Raw genomic sequence first — 23,704 nt, 5'->3', positions numbered from 1 at the left:
ATTTCATGAATTAATGAAACATCATAAATACATGAACTGTGCTTAGTTACTTATTAAGAACCCATCAAGTGTTAATGATTACATAGTAAAATTTTTGAATGAATTCAAGTATCTCTTTTTCTTCTTCTCTTCCCAATATATCTGTCTTAATTTATAACATATAACATATTAATGACTTAGTCATAAGGAAACAATTACTGAACACACACTTAAAGAAAATTCTGATAATTTGAAATTTATTTATACTGGCTCTCAAAGAAGCTGACTTCCAAAAGAGGAAACAGGAGGAATGCGATACATATTTTGCCTATAAGAAAAAAACATTCATAAACAAAACTTTCTTTGTTTCTTATTTAAATGTATATTTTACAAAGCTTCTTTCTCCTGTCTTTGCAGCCTTTAACAATAGGATTAAATCATGGCGCTTTAACCTATTACCTCATGTATGCAGATTCTCTGCCATGCTAGCCCTTCAGCTATGTGAAAAGGAAGGCAGGGTGTGAGAGAATAGAAGCCAAACAGAATGAGTGCAACCCCAGCAGAGGGGACTCAGGTGATATTTTCTGTTGGAATCCTGGGAACCCACACCAAAATGGTGTAATTTTAGCACAGTAGGAATAGAAGCAGGGTACAAGCGGGCAGAGATTGGTTCAGAGATTGTGGAGCCTCACCTTTCCTCAAGTCCTAAGTGGCATGTAAGGGATTCAAAGGTTCAAGGGAGAAAGGTGAAACATAGCTGATATCTGGGAGGGAGAGCTGACCTTCAAAAGATGGTGTGGTTAAGAGAAAATACCTTGAATTAGAATCTGTGGAGTGTATACTTAAGCCAAGGACCATGCACAGGACTTAGCTAAGAGTCTGGTATTTGCAGAACCAGGAAGTGGAAGGAATAGACTGGCAGATGGAGGGCCCTGACTACATTCAGATAAGAGACCATAAATTAGCCGTGAACAGTTTTTACTAAAAGAAGCAATGGTAGAAAGTATTGACATGAGTCCAGGAAAGAGGAGTTTCCTCACATGGAGTGAGCAGGCAACAGAAAAAGACTGTATAAATGATCAATCACTCTTTCTGCCGTAAGGATATACACACTTTCTTTAGTCTCTAGATGCCAGCATTGTATGCCTTAGATCCTTGGGATACCTCTGGATTTTGGGATTCTTGTCTTTTAACAACAACAACAAAATATTTCAGTCACTGTCTTTTTGAGCATCTCTTCTCTCCCATTCTCTGTATCTTTGTTTAAATTTGATTAGGAATATGTTCAACTATCTCATAGTATCTATCATACTATTTAACCTTCTTTCATGCTTTCCATCTACCTAAACTGTATTCAGTATAATTTATTTTATCTATTTTACAGTTTACTTATTATTTCTTTAGCTGTTTAGTCTGCTGGCTAATCCATCACAGGGCTTGAAATTTGAACTACACTATTACATTTTCTTTTCATTATACTTTGTTTCAAATATTCTTCTCCCAAGCTCACAATTTTAATCTTATCTTCTAATGCATCAAATATTTATTTTATATTTAATTAAGATAACTGCAATGGGTGAAGTTATTTTGGATCTGTTTCTGCTGTTGCAGTGAATTAGGTACTTTAGGAGGTTTAGGATATGAAATTTACTGTTTGTCCAACATATTGTAAATGCAACGGTGAGTAAATCTATCATATTGACCCTTTCTTTGATTTTACTGTTTCTCTCTTTTGTTCCTATCAAGATCTATTTGTTTTTTCTTGACCCTCATTCATTCTGACCTTTCCTTTATTTTGACTTCCTTGTTTTTTTCTTTTTTTATCCCTCACTCCTTCCATCCTTCTCATTCCTCATACTTTACCTGTCTCTTCATTAGAACCATCATCTCCTTTCATATGTCTGTACCTGTGATTTAAGGACAAATTACAAAATGTTAAAAGTGAATCAAGTAAATTACCTGCAGGTCTGTAATTGTTAGAAGAGGGCATAGCTCAGTGTGACCACATGAGTAGAGCCATATGTGTCTTTTTAGCATCACTATGGTCTGTCACTGGCTTTCTCTGTATCCTGAAAAAAATAACTAATCTTAAAATTCTGGTCCCTCACTCAATAATAATCATATAACTGGTACTTATGGAAATAAAAGTTGTCTGGTATTGAGTTTTCCTAGGTTCTAGCAATAGATTAATACAAATTAATAGAAGGCATATCCTTATTCATGTACATATTGATGTTATCACCTCAGCATTACTCTAATATTGACACAAATTACTAAGTGAAAATGATTCAAAATTTCTGGAAATATTAAAGATACATAATATTATTATATAATTTTTACTCTTTATAATGCTGCAGATGAGAGGTATTTTTTCCAGAATTTTAGTGATAGGGAGCTTTTCTCCTAAAGAACCGGCACTTATCTTTTCCAACAACGACAGCTAGATATCTGCTTATGTTCTCCTTTTGTGTCTTGTTTTCCATGAAACTGGGACATTTGAAGCTCATGCATAAAAAGGGTGTTAAGATGCATGTTTGGTGCATTTGCTGTTTTCTTCTTTGACTATGATTTTCTATTTTTGTTTTACCATTTCATTTTCTATGATTTTTATGGTAAGCTATCAGCTTTGAAACTTTTGCATGAAGAGAGAAAAATACATATATAAATACAAAATGACTTGTAAATGGGAGAGTAGGCAAATAATTCAGAAGGTTCTACAAAGTCTAGTTATCCTATATGAATTTGACATTTTTATTATGACAAAAAATATTATTCTTCATGCTCTTTTTTTTGGATCAGAGATTGATATTAGCTGAACAATCTAATGGCAAATCAAATTATGTTTTCACCTGTGTTATCAACATGGAAATTAACTAAAATTTCAAAAATATAATCTGTATTTTGATTATAAAAATTTTTCTAGACTTAAATTACAGAACTATTTCAATATAGAATAAAAAAATGAACACTATAATATATGAATGCAAAATAATCTTAGAGATGAATATATATAAACTTCCTTTTTTTGTCCATATAAAACTTGTCCTTTTCACTTTAGCCAGAATGTGACTGACATTATAGAAAATCATCTTATTCAGACAAAGAAATATTGTTAACTATATATGGATGAGGTGGGGAGGTTTTATTTGAGGAAACTGTTATTTAATTTATAGGAATATAGTTTTCCCATGCCCTATCACATCTTGTACTAGATGTAAGATCAAGTTTAATAAATACTCTTTAGAAATAAAAGAATATATATACATATACATTTGTTTTATAAAAAATAAGGTATAGGTTTTCTCTACTAAAATCTAATTAGCCATCTCTAGTGTGATAGAATGAGGGAATTAAATCCAAGGCTTCCAGAGAAAGCTATCAAATTAATGGATTAATGGAGTCTACCTAATTCATTCAGGTTTTCTGACATGTTTGTTTTTTCACTTGGTTTCTACACTTTTCATTTTATACCATCCTATTTAAGAAACATTCCACTTTTGAATCTATAAAATTGAATTATATTTATTATACAGTAAGCTCATTTAAGCTATTTGAACTATAGCTCATACAATTTTCTCTATTAACTACGGTATTCCAAATTTGTTTATTTTCTATTCTTAAAATTGGTTATTCATTTATGTTGATTTATATAATTTATCTATCAATATTATAGATAATTAAAGAATAACCAATAGGAACTTCTTTAACTAAAGAGAACTTACTTTCTGCCAAAGAAGGAAGAGCACTACAGAAACTAATCTCTCAAAAAGCTTGGCATACAAAATATCAGTCAGCATTCCATGTTTCAATTCTCAAGATATTCCTAATTTCTACCAAAAAGTGATTAACTAGTTCATATAAATCATTTCCAACAAATTAAATTTATGTCCCTGGAGGATGAAAACAAACCATTATTTAAATATAAACTTGTAATATGAAGGTATTATTTAACTTCTATTAATCTGGTCTTCTGAAGAATTCTACTTTCAGTCTAAATTCTACTTGCCCTCTGATTAAAGATCAGTAGATAGATTAAACATATGTCTTGGGGAATCATTGTCTTCTTTAAGGAAGGGGGAAAATTCTACTGGAGCAAAGTATTTGCCAATTTAAATTCACCAGTGCTTACCAATTCTGATTTTTTTTGCATACATTCTAGAATTGTGGATCAGTACATTTGTATGTATGTGTGAGCATTTAAACTTCTAAGATAAATAAAATTGATTCTTCAAGGTTAATGCACCTGAACCAAGAAGAAAACTTTTATTATAATCCTGTATGGTAGCCATGCAGGTGTTCAACTCAAATCTTTCATTGTCTCTATAGAGACCCAGAGATGACTAAATTCCCAGCCAAGGAAGGTCTCTTACCTAATACAGGAAAACAAGGAAAAAAGACAACAAGGTGAGTTTCCTTGATCATTGGGCCCCTCAGACTTCTCTGAACACTCAGTGTCTGGAGAGGGGGCCAATCTAATGCATTAAGAACTCGCACTTCCCTTGCTTGAGGAGATACTGCAGTCTAATAGGCATCCCCCTCAGGAGCTGTCCCAGGCTGATAATTATAGTTAAATCTCAGCATAACCTAACTGCAAATGCTAACTTTGATAAAGGAGGAAAGAGACTACAACCCAAAGGAGCTGCAAAAATCAGCTAGAATGTAACAACTAGATCCAAGGGAGTACTCCTGATACTGGATTTTGTCCCTAGCAACACCATGTTTTATTAATCAACTCATCAACTTCCCATCAGGAAAGCCCTCTTGGCTGTTCCTCTGACCTTGCGGATTTTTACAGTGGTTAAGCAGCACCACTAGCCTCTACTGTTGTATTTCAAGGAGACTGGGATACAAGCTAAATAAGCAAGAATTAATTAATTTAAGGTCCCATTTATGAAACACAAGATTTAACTCCCAGACAAGGACCCTAGAAATTATGCTGTCTAGCTGCTAGGGTGGTCCTTTAAAACCTAGAGAAAGTAATGACTCCTCGTGAGGTTGAAGTGTCTGAGTTACCCTGTCAGATGCTAGATACAGGAATAAAAAGGGGGCATGTGGGCAAAAATGATTATGTAATGTAAGACCAGGGGCCCTACAAGAGAATACGTTCCACGGGAAGGCCGTGGAACCTTTAGCCAAATACTTAACAACTGCTGTGGTGAGAGGGACACAAGCATCACCGAGAGGAGGCTGCACAGGCTGCAGCTGATGGTAGAAGGCGTAGCCACAGAGTTTGTTTGCTAATAAAAAGGAAACAATGGGTCTTCAGAGCAATAGGGGCCAGCTAGGTGTTGCTGCTTAACCACCTGACGCCAGAGAGTTCAAAATTGCTGAAAAGACGATCAAGGTCAGGGAACAATTAAGGAGACACCGAGAGTGAGTTGATAAGTTAGTTAACAGAACATGATGTTGCTGGGGCCAAACAGGCAGAGAACGAAGATGCTGTTCAATATCTATAATCAGAAGAAAGCATGAACGGAAAAGCAGGAATTTGAAGGTGGTTTCCCCAACAAAAACTTACGATCCCTTTCTTAGTTCCCAAACATGAACCAGTTTTCGGATCTAGAACTCACTGACTTAAGTCAACGTGTACTCCAATGAATCCCCCAGTTCTTCCCCAAAAGCCTATAGATATTTACTCAGGTGACTTGCCAGGGTATGACATAGCAAGGGTCCTACTGAAATGTATATCACAGGTGCCATCCGGAGACCAGTAGGTGAGAAGAGTCACCCTTTTGGCAGGAATAACTGACTCTGATCCACAAGAGAAGCCTACTGTTTTGAAACAGTGAAAGCCAGAAAGTCTAGAACCCCAGTGATTCCCCTGTGCACCATTTGATTCTCTCTTGCCTAACAGTTACAGTGAGTAGACAAATGCAGCAACCCTGGCCTTCAGAAGCATAGTATTATCTAAGGCTCAGAGGATTCATGAATAAAAGTTTGGGTCACATTACCAGGAAAGTAATAAAGATCTACAGAGGTGACAGCTCTGGATAAAGGGAATTTGGAATGAATAGTGCTGGCAAGAGGATGACTAACAGTTGTAGCCCTAAAATCAGCACTAATGGCATGAGCTATAATTTGCCCAAATACCTTCTCTCTTCTAAGTTTCTCCTCATAAGAAAGGCTTACAGGAAACCTGGAGAAATCACTGCCAGAAAAAAAAAATATATATATATATCTATATGTATATTTATATATATATGGAGAGAAGATTGGTGCAGCTTAAAAAGTATAAGAAGTCAGCTATACAGGCTAATGAAGTGGGCCACTCAGATCTCCTGTCAAGTGAGAAACTGCTCTGAGAACTGCAGACAACAGCCTCCAGCTTCTACTCCTTTTGCAGCACCAAGGCCATATTCGCTCAGGGCTGCTCCCAGCTGATGCCTGAGCATGGCGAAGGTACTGGAAGTACCATAACTGAGGTCTGAAGTGCTTCCTACTATCTACTCTCCCTTTCTTCCCCTTCTTCTTTCACAGCTATCAGATATTCATTGGAAGCTTTTTCCTGCCAACCCCTGATCCTTCTCCTCTTCAGCTTTCCTAGACATTAACCTCAATAAATCCCATTCATGTTCAATTCTCTCTGTGCTTCTACTTCCTATAGGACCCAGCAGGGCACACTAACTCCATCATTCTACTAACTCTTGCACCCAGAGGAAACGGAATAAGACCAACAGTGCTAATGGTACTCTAGTTCAATTACAGTCACTCCATCTCAAGGTACGTACTATGATATGGCAGATCTATCTATCCATCTACATAAAATCACCGACCATTGTCATACATATACACACATAAATGAGTGAAATAAGGCCTTTATCTTCAAGAAACATTAGAGTCTATCTGGAGAAATGTTCACATGCCAAATTACTAAAATCACATTCATGCAGTGATAAGAACAGGTCTTAAAGGAAATGTATCAAAGTACTTTGGGAGGAGAGAAGCTTAAAACACTTGTGACTGGAAATCTCTGGGAGGATTTTCAAGCGAAAACTTCTAGCACTGATCCACACTGTATTTTCCAAAAATGACTATACGATTAAATAGCTGTTTCACCATTTTTTTCCATCAGAGATTTTGCATCCAATAATTCACTTTATTTCTTTGAACAAAATCATCAATCTCTTTTTAATTATAGCTATTCTGCTATGTTTATCCAATTAACAGCAAATATTTTCTTCAGTGATAGGCCATTCAAGGTATTTCTTCTGGATAATTCAAGATCTTTAAAAGAGAAATGTCCGAGTCCTGGTCAACATGACTCAAGATCACAGTGAGAAAATATATTTAACTATCATCCACCTGTGGTCACACCATCTTCTGAACTGAATGTTAAAACCAGTTGCACATTGGATTTTACAATCAATTTTATTCGTTAATTCTACTAATTTAGGCACCCTCCACCCAAAATTCACCTTGCCTGACATACATTGCCTATGCCCTAAATAATACCATCACTTCCATCTCTGCATCTAGTTCAATTTTATTACCTAAAAGAATATTTCCAAATATTATTATACTCTACTTTGAATTATTTTAAATCAATTTAATTCTAGTAAATGTCCAAGGCAAAACAAAACAACTATTTAAATGTTAATCAAGAATTTCAGTATTACAACTGACTCAACAAGCTCACAAGACCCTCAAAATGTATTCATTTAGTATTTTCCCTAATGTTTTCTAATCATCTCTTCATAATTTACTACTAATTCAGCAAGAACATTTTATTAAGCACATGCTGTAAGCCATGAACTCTGCTAGATGCTCTGACAACTCAATTCACGACACAGAGTATATCTCAATTATGTATTGCTCTATCATTTACAGCTACTCAGATCTACGCTTAGTGTGTTTATTTTAGCTCCACTCCTTACTAGAAAAACAAGCATTTGCACGGACAATACATTTTACCATGTATTTATTTCTATTAGTTATTTCTTGCAATTCAGTATTAAATAATTAAAATAGAAGCAAGACCATTTGCATTTGTATTAGTAAATTGATCAAGGTATGGCAATAGGCTCAAGAGGCAAATTCCACATTATTATCTTAAAAATCTATGAACATGACAAATTTCATGAATTAAATATATAAATGTGTTTGCTATCATGACAGAATACAAAAATGGAAGAAAGTTGACATTTTTTAAATTTTTTTTGTTCATTTTCCAATTGCTTTGTCAAATACTTGAAAGCTCTTGATTCTTGCTGAAGTCATCAACATAAAATTAATAACAACAGGTGTTTTATTTGATTCAAAATAACTAAAATTTCCTTCCAATTTCATTCTCTACATTCTCTACAAGCTATGACAATGAATACATATTTTGAAGGATTTCCCCATTCTGAGATTTTATGTCATAAGAAAATAAATTGTGATACCAAAATAATTACTTACAGTGATACTCTCTATGATAATTTCTAATTCTGTCAGCCTGCTAGTATAGCATGGTATTACGCATATGTTATATTTTGCATAAGGATATCACAATATGAAATCATCAACCATAGCAAATATAAATTGGCATATATGAAATTTCTAAGCAGAAAAAGCTTTAGGTGCAAATCGATGAAGTAGAGACAATTATTCCATCTTTACTTTAGCTTCTGGAATAGAAATATCACATATATACATATATCTACACGCATAAAAACCTTTTTATTTTTCAAGGACAGAAGAATAAGACATAAATAACTGTCTAACTCAATGACTCATAGTGAACACAAATTAAATTACTATGATATAAGAATAAGAATACTCTATGCAAGGTCTGGGAGCCAACTCAAAAAATAAAAGTACTATTCTGTATCATGGATATGAAGGTTATTATTCTCAGTCGATAGAAGGTAATTCAATATGCCCCCAAATTTCAGTAGTGCCAAGAAGTCAAAGAGGTTAACTATAGAACCGTTAGTGGGAAATAGTGATCATTTAACTTAAATATCAAATTAAGATACCATTTGCATTTCAGTTAGGAGAATGCATTTATCACTGCTGCTAAGGTATAGTTTATTGCATGTTATAGACTGAAAAAAAGAGACTCAAGATTTAATGTATATTCATACTGTAGAGTGATTTCCTATTGCAAATGATTGGAACACACTTCTGGCATCCTAATGTTCCAGTGCTGATGGGCTCTTCTGTTGTTCAACGTGTCTAAAGCAATAAAATCAGCTTGTAAGCTTTGCCTCAGCTGCTGAGCACTGCATGCATTCAGGTCATTACGGTGGCAGGGATGCTCAGTTGGGAAAATGGTATATAAATAACTGATAACATGAGCAGAGTCTGATTAATCCTTACTGGCCAGTGACTATTTCTAGGATCCTCTTGCATTTGAAAGGATTTATTCTTCCAAGGAATTGAAAGTAAGAGCATAAATGCTAACTCCATTCTGACAGCACAAGAGGAGTTCTTAGAAAACAATTATTTTAGAAATGAGTTCTGAAAAGCAGAACGTTTTTAAAGTATACTCACTTATGTAGTTTTTAAGTACATATACACTATGTTTTGAGCACTATTACTATGAGAATATTTTATACAAGTACCCTGAAAATGTAAATCTCAGGGAAAGATAACAGTTGTTTTGCATTAGTACTATATATTATCTCTCAGTGATATCTTTTTGGTGCATTCTCTGCAATTCATTTTATTTTATTTCATTCCATCATTTTTAAAATTACTTCTACCTGGTTCTATCTCATTCTCGCCTTCCTCTCTTTTTTTTTGTCTCTGGCTCTGTCTGTCTGTCTGTCTGCCTCTCTCTCCCTCTCTCACACACACACACACATACACTACCCATATAAAGATATACAACAATTTTTGCCAAATAAGGTAGAACTTAAAGAGGTGTACACATATACTCAAGCGTCTGATATTTGGGACATTTATATAATTACATTTCGAGTTATACAAAGCAACATTATTATGCTTCCAAAGGAATTAAGTATTTTATTAATAATAATAAAGAGAAACAAGCTTATATTGTCAACTAATAGCATACATTTTCATATCAGCTATGACTACATATTTTAAAGTTTTCATTACCTCATGGCCAACCACAAAACATCTGATCGAGCTACACCTGCCAATTATTTGTATCTTTTGCTGTACTGGAAGGATCTAGTATTTGATAAATAATATCATAAGTTCTTTCATGCACTTAATTTAGATTTATAAGTACATTACCACAAATATCATGTGTATATGTCCTAACATAATTAATTGTTATTTTAATACCAATATGATAGGTTCATTGGTGCTTTATTCTAGCCAGTCTTTAGGTGACCAATAATACTGACTGTTACTACTTCTCCAGGTACTAGTCACCAATTTTTGAGTATCTATAAGAGAAGCTATTCCAGGTATTCATGTTTATGATTTATAATTGTCAGACCTACTGTGAATGTTACATAATATTATCCCTATTATGCAAACAACGAAGGCACTACAGTTGAAAGGTAATAGCTTGACCTGTACAACAGAATTATCAAGTTAGTGAGCTAGTATTGTAATTTAAGTCTGTATGGTTCCAAAGCCATGTTATTTCACACTTATGCTACCTGAGGTTGATTTAATTTCATTTCTGTTTTTAAATATTTTTGCAATCTATCTGAAATCTAATCACAGTTGGTCATTATCTTTTACCATAGGCAAAATGAATTCTTGAAAATAGCCACAGCCATTTATAGTGAACATCTGTGACACACATTACAAAGATGAATGTGAAAAGATCCCTAAAAAAAACACATTGCAGATTATAATAATGAATGTTAATAAACATTTGGGGTTTGTAAATGCTATAAAGAAGTAATTAATTTTAACTTGTGTGATTCAGCAAGTCTTGTAGGAGAAATAGTTCTGACAAATTAGTAAAACTTGAACACATGGATATGGAGACAAGAAAGGAGAGTGAAGATTTTAAGCAAAGGCACTGAAGTTGAGACATACGAGACTGAAAGCTGTAAACACAGAGAGAGCATAGTTTTGCTTTCCCAAGATTTTATATATTTAAGATTTGTTTGTTGTAAGATATACTGATAATACACCCCACCATCACCATGACTTCATCCTTACTTCTTTTCTCTTCCTTCTGAAAATACTTAAGTTGATGAGTTGTAACTGACTAAAATTACAGATTCTAAAAATATGTAATTTGCTTTTATATATATTTAAATTACTTTTATAACAAAACAATAACCCAATTCTACATTTCAAAATTACTTTTATGGCCTATTGAGTGTTATGAATGAAGCTACTTGGACACTGAGAATAATTTGATTTGACAATTATAAATCCCCATATTCTAAGGAAGAATTAAATCTGGCAAGAAATTAAACCTATGAAAGAACATGTATATGTATGAGCATACTTATTACTTATCTCCTATATGATCTCTCAGCATTTTTAACCTACTTTTAATATATCATTTGGAGAACTGCATTGTAATTATTTATTTTACATGTTTGTTGCTCCTCCCAAATTCAGTCACTTCTCAATGCAGTTCTACAACTTTTCCTTCTTTAGATTACTAAGATAAAATACTTTGTCATACTTTCATCTTTTTAAAAAGTGTAAGACTAGAGGGAAGCAAGGAAAGCCACTGTGGAAAACAGTATGGAGACTAGGAATAGACTTACCATATGACCCAGGAATCCCACTCCTGGGCATATATCCAGAAGGAACCCTACTTCAAAATGACACCTGCACCCCAATGTTTATAGAAGCACTATTTACAATAGCCAAGACATGGAAACAGCCTAAATGTCCATCAACAGATGACTGGATAAAATGGTATATTTATATGATAGAATACTATTCAGTCACAAAACTGACAACATAATGCCATTTGCAGCAACATGGATGTTCCTAGAGAGTGTCATTCTGAGAGAAGTGAGCCAGAAGGAGAGAGAAAAATACCATATGAGATCACTCATATGTGGAATCTAAGAAAAAACAACAACAAAAACATAAATACAAAACAGAAATAGACTCATAGACATAGAATACAAACTTGTGGTTGCCAAGGGGGTGGGGGGTGGGAAGGGATAGACTGGGATTTTAAAATGTAGAATAGATAGACAAGATTATACTGTATAGCACAGGGAAATATATACAAGATCTTGTGGTAGCTCACAGCGAAAAAAAGTGATAATGAATGTATGTATGTTCATGTATAACTGAAAAATTGTGCTCTACACTGGAATTTGACACAACATTGTAAAGTGACTATTACTCAATAAAAAATGTTTAAAATATAAAAAAAGACTGATCTATATTTGATAATGCCTTGTTAAATTCAGAGAATAACCTTTACTTTAAAAGCACAAGTGTTGCCATATTCTCTACAGAAAGAAAATACACATGTATGACTCTGAACCAAATGCATCTATTTTATGAGCACTATCTTATTTACAGTTTAAGAAAATCCAACAATTATTTCAAAATTGACACAACATTGTAAACTAACTATAACTCAGTAAAATAAAATTTAAAAAATTATTTCAAAATGACATTTTCAATTGGGGTATATTAATGTAGATAAACATATATAACTCATTTGGATAAATGTCTAAGGCAAAAATTGAGAGAATTATATTCTAAAGAAGGCAAGACATAAGTTATTTGCAATTGTTAAAAGACTTATAATTAAAACCATAACAAAGAACCAAACAGAAATTATGGAGCTGAAGAATACAACGAATTATTTTCAAAAAATGTAGTGTAGAGTGTCAATAGCAGACATGATCAATCAGTAGAGAAACTCTGCAAACTTAAAGACAAATTATTTGAAATTACCCACACTACCAAAAGCGATCTATAAATTCAATTAAATCCCTATCAAAATTCCAATGTCATGTTTCATAAATGTATAAACAAAATCTAAAATTCATATGGAACACAAAAGACTCTGTATATTCAAATTAATCTTGAGAAAGATTAACAAAGTTGGAGGTATTACACTTCATGATTTCAAGCTATATTACAAAGCTATAGTAGTCAAAATAGTATGGTATTGGAAAATAAACAGAAACATGGATCAATGGAGCAGAATCTCTCCATTGAATCAGAAATAAACCCATGCACATTCAGTCAACTAAATTTCAACAAGAATACCCAGGGAAGAAAGATGAGTATTCAAAAATGATGCTGGGAAAACTGGATATCAACATGCAAAAGAGTTAAATTGTACCTCTATCTTTCATCATACACAAATCAACTCAAAATGGATTAAAGATTTTAATGTAAGACCTAAACATATAGAACTTCTAGAAGAAAACATGGAGGACAAATTCCTTGACATTGGTTTTGGTAGTTTTTAAAAATCTAATACTGAAAGTACAGGCAACAAAAGCAAAACAGACAAGTGAGACTGCATTAAACTATAAAGCCCTTGCACAGCAAAGGAATCAATCAACAGAAAGAAAACGCAACCTATGGAATAGAGAAAATATTTGCAAATCATATATCAGATAAGGGGTTAAAATCCAAAATATATAAAGAATGCATAAACTCAATAGCAAAAAAAAGAAAAAGCAGTCTACAAATTTGGCAAGAATCTAAATAGACATTTTTTCAAAACACATACAAATGACCAATAGATATATGAAAAGATGTTCAACATGCTACTATTTCAGGGAAATGCGACTTAAAACCACATTGAAATTCCACCTTATACCTGGTAAACAGTCATTTTCAAAAAGTGAAAAAAATAAGTAATGGTGATGATATGAAAAAAGGAACTCTTGTACTCTGTTGGTGGCATTATAAATTGGTACAATCATGGAAAACAGTAGGGAGGTTCCTCAAAAAATTAAAAATATGACCATCATATGATTCAACAGTTCCACTCCTGGATATATATCCAATGAAATAAAGTCACTATCCTGAACAGATATTTTTTTCTAAATTATCCCTGACCTTCAGTACCATTTTTCTCTCTCATCAAATGCACATACTCTCTATATATTTGAATTCTGTCCTGATATATATATATATCATATATATATATATATATATCTCCTCATAAAATATTTAGTGCTGTGCTTGATTATAGGAACATATGCATATTTCCCTTGGTATTTTCATAACTGCTGTGACTCTTTAGATTTTATTCTATCCTTTACTCTTTAAATTTACATAGCTATTAAAACATATGTATATTTTTCATTTATAAATGCTTCGAATTCTCTAACTGAGCAGCAATCAATTGGATTCTTCTTTGGTAATTTTTTTCTATTTTTTTTTTTTACTATATTTCTATTTTTCTAAATTTTAGTATATTTTCACCCTAACTTTAGTTTCTGCTTCAATCATATTGAAACTCCTTTATTCCCAGGCCACTTATCATGCTTTTCTTTCCTTTCTATCATTTTCATCTTCCTAAAATCCCTTTTTCTTTTCTATGTGCCTGAAAACTCTCCTCCAAATACAGTTTCTTTAACTTTTAAGGCTGTCTGTATTATTAGTATATTAATTAAACAAGTGAAATAAATTAAAATTTAAATTGACTTAAAAAATACAAACACACAAATTCATTAATTTACAGAACCAGAGTAGATAACTGATTCAAGGACAAAAATTTTTGTGAAAATAACCAAGTGATTTCCAAGCTTTGCTCTGCCCCAGTGAGTTTGCTACATCCTAAGACTGGCCCCTTCAGAGCCGCAGCAGCAATTTGAGCTATGCGTTCTCATGCATAGCTGTGAGCAAGGAAGCCTTCTTCTTCAGGCTGTATTTTAATAGTAAGGAAGCTTCTTTCCAGGAAGCATCTATCATATTCTCAAGTTAATTGACCAAATTTGCTTAGGCCTGCCCTCTTCTATGTCAAATACTTGCAAGGGGAAATGGCTTTACCAGGATTAGACTGTTCAGAACCCATCAACTGATTTCCCTCAAAACACATGGTTGAGATCTTGAAGAAGAGTGAGTGAGGTTTCTCTTATAAAAGGAGAAAGTAGCATTTACACTCCAGGAGGAAACAACATGGATACCACATAGACTCACTCCTTACCATATTTAGTAAAAGTAAATAAATGCCTCTATCTCAGAGCTTACATAGCACAACAGATACAAATATACGCATGGGTATCATACGTTTCACTGTGAATGATCAATACGTTTAAAAACTGGATGAATATTAAAGAGGTATCTTTATTAGATTCAGCTTCCTCATCATTAAAGAAGGGACATGGTATTATCTGCTTCCTTGCATGGTTGCAGTTTTTAGCACTACTACTAACACAATACTCAGCATTATACTAAGCCTGGGGTGATTATTCAATAATACTATTAAAACTGCCCATTCTAGATGAGCATGAGCTCTGCAGTTTACTGTTTTCTAGTATGATTTAAGTTGTTTTCTTTGACCATAGAGGAACTTGAGTTTATGACCTTTAGTTAAAGTCAAAGTTTAAAAAAGTAAAGCCTCATTCACTCTTGTTAAGAAATTCTATTGTTAGCGCAGTCATTTTTTGAAACACACATTCACATTCACACACACACACACACACACACACACACACACACACACACACAGAACCTCAGGGTAGAGATTCTCAGTTGCAAGGAGATAGTACTGGGATTTCTTTTCAGAAATATTTGGCAACACCCATCTTTTAACTTACTGAACATTTATCTTTTTTCCTTCTCAGATCTCCCTCCTGTCTTACTACACTCAAACTTGCCTATTCATCTTCTTTTGATCTTTCACATTTTAACACAAGTGTCTTTTCAGGAGAGACAGCTTATTTGGCCCACCCCTCCAATACCTGGCATGCCATGCTTTAAATAGATACACAGGACCATGTCCTTTGTTTTCATAATTCAGATTTATTAAGTAATAAATTATACATTTATTTGTGATGATTTGACTGTTATGTTATTTTCAACAAGACTCTTTTTAAAATTTTGTTCATAAGATTGTATTTATTTTCTACCATATATTCAATAAACATTTGTTAAATGTGCTGTACTGGGTAAGCTTCTCTGGAGGTTATTAATTTATGAATGTTCTGTGTGGCCTGGGGGCGAAAAGTCATTATTTTAAATGGGTATCAATCTCAGGTTAGAATCTCAGGCATTACAGATGTAACTTCACTTTTCTATTAATGAACTTAATTTATAAAATGAGCTTTATTACATTGTATGGTGGAAAAACATTACTCAATCAATAGTGAAAATATTAATCCACTATGCGTTTTCCCTACTTAAAATAGGTCTCCTTCACCCCACAGTAAGTTCTGTGATCTGGAGTTTAGGCAGTGACATACTTGGATAGTGAGAATGTAAGTTTTGGGGATCATATAAAGTTTTGTTGGGCCTCCTTCTCCTAATCACAAGACTTCTCTAAACCTGACTGTCAACACTATATCCACACCTTTCTTGGGCATACCTAGAACAGAAGGTTACATACTGGTACATAAAAACCTAACAAAACTTTCTCAGGCCCCTCTGACTAAATGGTTCCTGTTACTATCTCTACTACAGGACTTCCAAACTATGCCAACACTGTAAATGCAATAAGGAGGGCCAACTTCTCAGGCCACATAATGATACTGAGGCTACATTAACAATGTCAGTTAGAAGGATTTGATTGCTATAGAAGATTCATATGACCCAAAATAAAAATACTTACACATGTATAGTCTATTGTAGGAAAAGATACCGTATAACCACAGCATTAAGGTAAGGATATATACCACAGATGAAGGATGCCTTATAGGAAAGTGTCCAGATAACCAGGTGTGAGCCACGATATCCTCCTTCCATAGAACTGTGTCAGACACGCTTTCCCTCTTGGATCAGGACCATCATATGGATAAAAATTACCTCAGAAACAGAGGTCTAAAATGGGGACTCATCTGAGGTTGTTTCTGATGGTCATGTAAGCACATTCTACCTAATCAGACCCAATGGCAAACTGCTCTAAAGATTTCACAGATACCAGGGGCAAATCATCAATCTCACTGCTACCAATAAAAAATGCTGACGAGCCGCTGATACAAACCATCTCCAAACTCCACAGGCTATAGCTTCCAAGCAATACAATTATTAATCAGTCTGTTTTGTGCCAATGTTAGGCAGTTAGATACAAATGAGCACTGGGCAAGGGGAAAGGAAAGGGGAGGGAACATTTTAGAAGATAACAGTACGCCTGAGCTCAGGATAAGGAAATTCAAAGAGTTTTACTTTCTCTAAATGAGTGCCAACAAAGAAGCCAGTTAGAATTGAACCCTGCAGCTGCACAGTAGGGAGAGGGACTTGGCTTAACATCACCCAGTGCTCATTATAATATAATTAGCATTCTGGTTTGGGCCCCCTCCGGTAGGTTTTTCTGTGTGCGTCATGGGTAACAGCATGAGCAAAGGAGACAAACATGCCTGAGCACTCAAGGCACCTGAGTTGTCAATCAGTCACTAGAACACCCACAAGCCAGGATACAAACAGGAGAAACAAAGGAGAGCTGCTGTTTTCGTCTCTTGGGTTGGCCCACCTTCAATTCTCAGAGGCATACTATACTAACTTTTGCTCTATTAATAAAATTTTCTATTTATATCATGCTTTCAGTCTCCAGTTTAAATTCTTTTTCTCAAGAAAGACAAAGAACCAAGTTCTTTTTACCCTCTGATGAGGGTTTAGTGTCCTGCAGGTAACTCAGCAAACAGAGCAGGCTAATTCAAGGGTGGAACTAAACTCAGCACAAAGGAAGAGCCTAGATTTATTTGGATAATGTCCTCGAACATATACTCACACCTTGATTAGTTCTCTCCTTTTATCCTCCAACAACAGTCTATAAATATTTAGATCATTTGGGACCATGCCAGGATTCTGGCAAGAAAAGAAAGCACATTCAAACAGAGCAATTAAGGAGACTTCAATGGACTATTTGCAAATGGCGGTTGGTTCAAACAATACAGGATGCTGCAATTCCCCAGAACTAGAAACAATGGCAAAATATTCGCAGCCCTAGATCAGAGGACCCAAGGACATAACAGTTTTTGGAACAGGAAAACATAACTGTATGGGAAGGATAACTGATGGAAAGTCCAGGAGCTATGGACTTCAGACAAGAGACACAGGCAACCAATGACGATCAATAGCAAGAGAGCTCTAAGAAAAGTGGAAAGTACATACCCTGGCTGTAGTCTCTTCCTTGACTCTGATTTTCTGCCAGAGGGCAGGGGAGGTCATTGTACAGTCAATACTGCGCAGACTTCTAAGACACAGAGCACATGGAGAAGATGAAGACAGCATCTGGAGAGGCAAGAGGAGAACATCCATCAAGGTGTCAGGGAAATGTAAAGCCTGGCTCTTACATCATGATGCATTCTCACAAATCCACAGTATTTTATGGAATATAATTTATACTTGACTTCCCTCAGGGATTGAAAAAGAACATTGCAGGCCATAACAACATGAAAGCACATACACTTTATACTCAGAATCATCTTTCCTTCTGTTTTTGTTTTTTTTTTTTTTTAGGGTGGAATTCCACCCTGCATGCAGGGATAAACTGACTAGGGAAAAGGCTTTGGGGCAAAAGGGAATCATCAAAGCATAAAGGACACTATGTAAACTATCATTTACTACTTTGGTAATAAATCCTTTGATTTCTATGGTCTCATTTTAATTGATAATAAAATATTTATATCTTTCAATAATGTTTTGATATTTATATGCTTATCAAAATATTTAGGCTAATCTTTTCTATAATTGGACAAAAAACGATATTTAGGCTCCAGAGATTAAACCACTCTTCTAAAGGCACACGTATTTGGGTTGCTGAGTCATACCTAGAATCCACACCTATTTCTCTGATTCAGTTTTCATTTTACCATAAAAGTGGACTATATAAATCACTTATTTGATGCAATTAATAAAAAAAAAAGCTGACAGAAATTAGCCATGTTATTTTTTCTAAATTTCAACTGCTTTTTCCTAATTTTCAACATGACACTGGAGACAAATATTAGAAAAAAATACTTATAAAAATGATGTATTTTGAAAAATGAACTCATCATCAATTAGACAGCAACATAATACAGTACACTACACTGTGATTATCTATATGTTGGGTTAATGTCATAAGACTGACTATTTTAACAGTATTCCAAATGCTACAAATTAAAATATGTTGTATAATTACCATCTCACTTTTAAAAATTGGATTTTTATAGAAATTACAGACCAAATGAGAGATTTCAGATATGAAATTTGTCTGATTTAAGTGTCCAAATAAAATCTATATATATATTTTTATATATAGAGATTTTTTTTTAAATTAATGATTAAAGTCCATCACAGATAAGTACTACATTGTTACTTCCTCGAAACTTTTGAGTATTTGACTATATCTACATGGTACTAAAATAAATTTTCATGATTTAAATTGTAATTACTAGTCCAAAAGCTGAACTATTGGGTGTGATGACTAATTTTCTATGTCAACATGCCTAGGTATCCAAATACTTGGTCAACATTATTTAGATGTTTCTGTCAGTATGTTTTCTACATTACTGTCCAGGTTTACCACTAACCACTGTTGCCTGTTCCAGGGCTTCTAAGAAAATAATCCAAAAAGCTTGTATTCATTGGTTTCTAAACATTTCATTCTTTTACGCTTCTCAGTCTTAGCCAACTCTTTTCTCTCTCATCTCCAATGCTTTTTCATCAGCACTTTTCCCTTTCATTGTAGGAAAACTGTTGCTTTTTCTTTAACATATGTGCCCAAAATCACACTCTGTGAAGTCCTCTTTTACTTTTCCAAACAAATGTGTTACTTTCTTCTCTGTGCTCCCACTATATTACTTACAGTTAACATGGACTATTAAATATTTTTGATATTCAAAAAGCCTAAACAATAATATGAGAGATTCATGCTCACTCTAGTTCTTATAAAAAATAAAATATTATCAATACAATAGAAACCATCTTCTTCTCATAGGTAACCACTATCTTAATATTTACATTTATTATTCTTATACATATTACATCTTTACCTTATTTGCATATCCCTAACTATATATACAAATATTATTTGCATGGTTTAAAGCGTTATATTAATATTCTCTGTTTATGTATGTATGTACATACGTGTGTGTGTGTTCTTTCTTCTACAACTGGGTTTTATGGGAAGGAGGTTTAATTAAATTTGTGATATACATATATTTATGAGGAGGCTTGTGGTATCCTTGCATGGCACAAATATAATTTATTTGTTGTCCTGATAACAGACATTTTGGATGTTTGCAATTTTTTTGCTGTCACAGAAAATTTTGCTTCAATATTCTTGTACATATATGTGAGTTACTTTCTCTAACCCTTCTACCAAGAAGTAGAGCTGCTAGGATGCAGGCTATGCATATTTTACTTTAATTTTTATATACTGCCAAATTGTTTTCAAGGTGGTCTTGCAATTTTACACAACTAACAGTGCATAAAAGTTTCCATGTCTCCACATGTTGGTCATCATTTGGTGTTGCTAGATATTTTATTTTTTTCATAATTTGATGGATGTGACATAGAATCTCACTGTGCTTTTATTTTCCACTAACTTCATATTCTTTTGGTAATTTTGTGTTTTCTCTTTTGTAAATTACTCATTCATTGTTTTCTCCCAGTTTAGAAGACCATCTTTTCTGTAGCCTTTGATAGCCTTAAGGGCAGAGGCCACGTATTATTCACTTTTCTACCCTCGCATTTTATGATGCTTACTTAAATGTTTGATGATTGAAAGTCATAAGCTCCTGATAGATGTTAATGAAGATTTTTGGTATCTTTCTCACATAATAACCATTACATAAGTTTTTACAGTCATGTTACAAGTCAGGGCACAGATTCCTACTGTGTCTCTAACTTTGACATGCTTGGTTTAAAAGGCTAATTCAAAAATATTCTGGAGGAAAAGAATTTTGCATCTTCTAGAAATAGTGTCGCTACTTAGCTTAATTATAGCAATTTTAAGTAGTGAAATCCTGCTATGGAAAATACTTTTTAGAAGTCTATCTTAATTTTTATATTCTTATCTATATGGCTAAGAATTTATAAAGCATAACATTTATAAAAGCCTTGGTGATCATGTTTTCCTTTGTTTTCTGTTGTATATTGCTCAAAGTAAATTGTATGTTAGCTGATCCTTGTAAGTTAGAGTTTATAATGCTGTAGTTTAAATGGAATTTGTTATTAATTTTGAGCTTCATATGAAAAATACTGTCCAATATTTTTCTTTATATGCCAACTATTATACTTAACATTTATTGGGCTTCTGTAACATACTGGACAATTTGAAAAACATAAATTATACTCAATATTAGGTAGAGATACTCACATTGCAGAATTTAGAATGTAAGGATGTGTAAATTGCTACATACAAGGCAACCATATTTTGACATATTAACTGTTGTGACTTTTGTTTTTACTTGGGAAGTATTTGAAAAGTTCTATGCTCACTTCTTTCATATAAAATATGACTCCTGAGAACAAAAGAAGTCAAATGGTTAGCATTTCATTTTGAAAGCTAAGGTCTAGCTAGGCATATAAAAAAAAAGGATCAGTAAATGATAACAAGGTTTTTACCTTCCTAATGTAATAACTCAAATTAGTTTGACATGTATTAACTTTCTTTAATCCTCATAACATGGCTATTTAAGTTAGGGTTTTTTATTTCAATATTGTTCACATTTTGAACCAGATAATTCCTTCTTGAAGGGTACTGTGCTTCAAATTGTAGAATTTTAGTATCATTCTGACCTGTAGCCCCAAGATGCCAGTAGCACACCCCTCAACACTAGTCATGACAACCAAACATGTCTCCAGTCACTGTCAAATGTTCTCTAAGGGAAAACAAAACTACAGTTGAGAATGACCACTTGAAGGCATATCCTATCATTTTTTCCTTCTTTTCCATCTCCTTGTCCTCTTTTTCTTCCTGATTATTTATCTTCCTTTGCTCCTTTTTATCTTTGCAAATAGAGAAATTGAAACTTAGGAAATTTCAGTACATTTTTATTGGAAGATTCAATATATAAACATATAGTCTGACTCCAGAGTAGATAGATGAAAGGATAGATAGATAGATAGATAGATAAAGATATAGATATAGACATAAATAAATAATCTCAATGCTATAATTATTGGCTACTCATTATCATGAATCAACTAGTCTTTATCTTGACACCCATTTTGCATGATTATTAATGTCATCCTTGATTTAATAAAAAGTTTCTACTTGTAGTATAAGACAAACTGTATTAAAATTAATAAATACTTAACATTATTCAAGATAGTTTTTTCTTATAATTAATAATTATATCTTTCTGACTTAGTTTATTTTTTGTGTAAAGTGAGATAATAATATATCTACATCAAGAACTGTTAGGCAAAAAAGTGAAACAAGTCAGAGAGAGACAAATACTGTATGATATCACTTATATATGGAATCCAAAAAAGCTGAACTCACGAAAACAGAGACTAGAATGGTGGTTACCAGGGACTGGAGGGTGGGGAAAAGGGGAGACATTGATCAGAATGAACAAGTGTCCAGTTATAAAATAAATAAATAAATTAAATAAATAATTTCTGGGGATCTAATGTACAGCATAGTGATCATAGTCAATAGTACTGTGTTATATACTCGAAAGTTGCTAACAGAGTATTATATCAGTACCTGTTTTAACTAATTGAAAGAAATCTGAAGAGAATTTTTGTTTTTATGAAAAAAGCCATTACTGTACTAATATAAGACTTCTGTAAAAGCAAGTGACATACTGGAACTTTTGGAAAGTGTGGGGTACCATTTGCTTTAGACCATTTCCACCTATGACTATTCTCCTTTCAGATAGCAGGGGACATCTGTGTCATCTAACACTATGGTAGTAATCATCTTGCAATATATAAGTGTATCAAATCAACAGGTTGTTTGTATTACATTTACACAGTATTATATGTCAATTGCATCTCAGAAAAGCAGGGAAAAGGATTGTTATGCAGATTAACCATCAGCCCTATCTGCTTAGAATAGTACCGGGCACATAATTAGCTGCGAATGTCTTAATGTAAAAGAACTGTACAAATTAAAGCAATGACAAGAGATACCATAAAAAAGTGGCAATGGTTTACATATTTTCAGTTTTATCAGATGTTAAGAAAGTTCCAAGCACAAATTTGAAGAATCAAAGAATTCTAAATCTATACAAAAAGCAACAAACCCTTGCTCTAAGTGCATCACAAATGTTACAAAAAAGAATGTTATGCCATAAAACACTGTATATGTATAATGTATTATATGTCTTCTAAGACACATAATGTTATATATATATGTATACTTGAAAAGTTTATATTGGTAGTTTATCAGAAGAAGAGAAAGAAGTAGGAGAAAAGGGAGGAACAGGAAGACGAAAGAGAAAGAAAAGAATGATTTGAGAAACATGTCTGTTTTAATGTCATTCTTTTTCAAAATTTTCAAAAACTATAATGTGTTTAGGAGTCAGTAGCAAAACCATCATAATAATAAGCATGGGAATCAACTTAGGAAATTATTCTGAACTCATAAGCCAATACATGGGTTAATGCTCAGTAAATAGGAAAAGTCTAAAAATTTTTAGTATAAGTAACATTGTTTCATATGTCCCTTTTAGTTTTTTTTTTTTAATATCTATTGTGCTTTGATTGATGGAGAGAATTAAATATAATGCTCTCTAAATTCTCCAATGAAGTTAAGGAGAAATTG

The 23,704-nt window shown here is 33.4% G+C and overlaps 1 long non-coding RNA gene across 2 annotated transcripts in view; it reads right to left on the bottom strand.

Annotated features, from left to right (window-relative positions):
- Positions 1–23,704, bottom strand: part of LOC140696385 (uncharacterized) — a 228,415-nt gene that overhangs the window by 162,855 nt on the left and 41,856 nt on the right. The window contains exons 3-4 of one of the 2 annotated variants that reach the window (XR_012072657.1): positions 18,112–18,231; positions 1,838–1,886 (exon numbers count right to left, since the gene is read on the bottom strand). This is a non-coding gene — a long non-coding RNA (uncharacterized lncRNA). Of the gene's footprint in view, positions 1–1,837; positions 1,887–18,111; positions 18,232–23,704 lie in introns of those variants that run through there. The other variant, XR_012072652.1, reaches the window with a different exon arrangement.

This window comes from Vicugna pacos, chromosome 1 (assembly GCF_048564905.1).
Source record: "Vicugna pacos chromosome 1, VicPac4, whole genome shotgun sequence".
Taxonomy (NCBI): Eukaryota; Metazoa; Chordata; class Mammalia; order Artiodactyla; family Camelidae; genus Vicugna; species Vicugna pacos.
Note: the sequence above shows the minus strand (reverse complement) of the source record. Positions and strands in the feature narration are given on the sequence as shown.